Here is a 3,113-nt window from a genome sequence, read left to right on the forward strand (position 1 = left end):
TGTTGGTTATAGGAGACAAGTCGTCTCTAAGTAAAAGAATCATTTTGTTCATTGTTTCTGGGGCCACCAGATTCACTTTGCTATTAGAATCTTGAAGTCAAGACTTAGAAGCATGAAAGATCAGAAAATAAATTGTTAAGTTGTTTCAAGTAAAACAGTGCTTATAACTATCATATTATCCTTTGTCATATATATATATATATATAACAGCTATGCTCAATCATATACCTTTATCATTCATCTGTGCCATTCTATGCTATGGCTGTCATTTTCATGGCACTACACATGGTACTGTTGCACAAGACCAAATTTCTTATCTTTTTATCATTGGTATGAAGAATTCCACATTGCTCTTCTTTGATAATAAACATTATTAAATATAATAAGGTTTGAAAGATGTCAATAGCCTTGAAAAATCTTTTTTTCTGGAGTTATTATCTATAAGCTCATTTAGCCAAAGTTACATTCTTTAAGTAATTAATTTCCATTAAATATTTTTTCACCCAATATTGCATGTGTACAAGTCCTATTGTGTCTGGATGAGCTGTTTCCTTGGCATCATTCATCGCTTTTGGGTCTTAACAACTCTTCTACCTCCTCTTCTGCAAAGATCTCTGAGCCTTAGGAGGAAAGTAAGTGCCTTGATGAAGACATCCCACGTACGGTTGAGTGAGCCAAAGTCTTTGACTCTTCACATCATCCATCTGTGGGTCTCTGTGTAAGTTCCCATCTGTGCAAGAGGAAGCTCTCTGATGTGAGCTGAGTGTGGCTTTGACCTGTGGTTATAGCAGTATGTTGTTGGGGGTCATGTTATTGTTTGTGTTCCTTTAGTAGTCTTTGGTTTTCCCATAGACCCATGGCATATCTAGTCGCAGGTTCTTTTCCACCTTAGCAGTGTACATGTGTTTCAAACCAAATAACCATAGATGCTATATAGCTAGTAAGGGACCACGGGGGAGGAGCAATTCTTACAAGGAAAGGGAAATAGGATATAGAATATAACAAACTTACCTATTGATCATATGTGAGACTTATGACAGTGCCTTGTAAATAGTAAAACACTAAAAATAGTGGATATGAGTTGTTCTGATGCTGCAATTTTTACATTACCAAAATAAGATGAACTAGATAGCACTCAGGAATGAATACAGTGCCAGGCATTGAGTGCTAGTCTTTCCAATGCTCTATGAAGTAGGAGCTAGGATAGTCCCTGTTTTCAGATGAGAAACTGAGGCACAGCTCTGGTTTCTCTTATGTGTAATCGTGTACCTTTTTAGTATCATAGCTAGAATTTGACCCAGATAACCAGATTCCATGCTTATTTGTGCTCCCATGGTCAGACCAATTCCTCAAACTACAAGTGAGATTGAAAAAAACACACAGAAGAAATACTTCCGTAATTAGCTTCGCAAACACTGCGTGAAGCTTAGTTTTGATCAAATCTACATATTGATCCAACTGTCAAAACCTGTGCCAGGGCACAGGATTTATCCCTGATTCCCCTGCAGCTTCCTGGAACTGTTTTATTCTTCCATTGTTGAGATGAAGCAAAAGGACCTCAAAGGGCAGCCTCAGCACCTGGCAGTCAGAGGCAAGGAGGAGCAATAAACGACGTGGGGGCGTCTCTTTCCAAATAAAGACTTCAGTGCCAACCACAAGAGCTACTTGCTTGCCAGTACCAATAAAAATCCAGTAGATGAGCTACGAGAAAATATGTGAAGCAATCTTGGTGAGTTTCTGCAGCTCTCTCCTTTTGCAGTTGGTGAGAACTGTCAGAATGCACTCAGAACCGAGCTCAGGTTTCGCATCTCCATCCTTCCTGAGAGCACACTTGGGGGCGTGCTCATACGCATCACATCCTAGGACTCTTCCTGGCAGAGCGTTCTTTTTTTTTCAGCATTGCAGGCACAGCTGTGAGGTGTAGCATTGTCTTCTTGCATCCAGGAGCAGAAGCTGTCAATTAGGATCCTGATTTATTTATGCTTCCTTCGTGTTTTCAATTGAATCCCTTGTTAAGTAGGGTTCTAATAATATGATTTATCACAATAAACAGCAGGGCCCCTGCCTTCATTGACTTTATCTTTTTCTCTGAAAAAAAAAAAAAATCCTCCTGTTTCTGTGTATTTGGTATCAGCCTTTTCTGTCCTTTTCAACCACCATGATCCTTGTTAGGTGATAAATTCTACAGGGACTAGATTTTCTTAAGTGTGTGTGTGTGTGTGTGCATATGATGTATATGTATATTTTATGTCTTAAATTATTCATCATCTCATGTGCTAAGTGCTTACTATATCCATCCTTATCATTCTTCCATTTATTGAAATTAACATGGCTTCAAACCATTAGCTAAAAAGCAGAGGTCTGAAGGAAAGGCTCCTGCTGTTCTCTGAATGAAACAGTTGACATTGTATTAAAAGGTTTTGATCTGACTTTAATTCCCCGACTTTAATGTATTCTTAACAGTTAACGCACCTAGTGGTCTGTCTTAAGAGACAGTGTATTTGTGGCAGCACAATTACATCCAGTCTTTCATTTCTCTTCACACATAGAATCTGGAATTTCGTCTTTACTCATCTCAGTTTCTTCACTATAAACCATTCATTGTTCCACATTCCTCTACCAGTGGGTTGGCTATCTGAGTCTGTAGCAGCAGTTGTTCATAAGGTGGTATTTTGCAGTATGTACTAATAGAGTAAGGGAATACATTGTGGTAACAATATGCTCTACCAGATACGATTTCCTCATGAAGGTCCATCACTGTGTTTGGCAGACATCTGCTTTTCTGTAGTGTGGACATGAAATGCTCAGTACAACGGAATGGAGAAAGTGGGATCAAATGGGAGTTTCTAGAAAGCAGAAAGTAGAGCACCTGGTGACTAAGCACTTTAACATTCACTGTGCTGTTACCCACATTTCTGTCCTACCACTAGGGTGGTTTGAATAAAAATGGCCCCCACAGGCTCATATGTTTGAATGCATAGTCCTCAGGGAGAGGAACTACCTGAGAGGGATTAGGGAAAGTGGCCTTATTGGTGGTTATATGTCATTGTAGGTGGGCTTGCCAGGCCAGTAGTCAGTCTCTCTCTCTCTCTCTCTCTCTCTCTCTCTCTCTC

Source organism: Grammomys surdaster, unplaced genomic scaffold (genome assembly GCF_004785775.1).
Source record: "Grammomys surdaster isolate TR1022 unplaced genomic scaffold, NIH_TR_1.0 125934, whole genome shotgun sequence".
NCBI lineage: Eukaryota > Metazoa > Chordata > Mammalia > Rodentia > Muridae > Grammomys > Grammomys surdaster.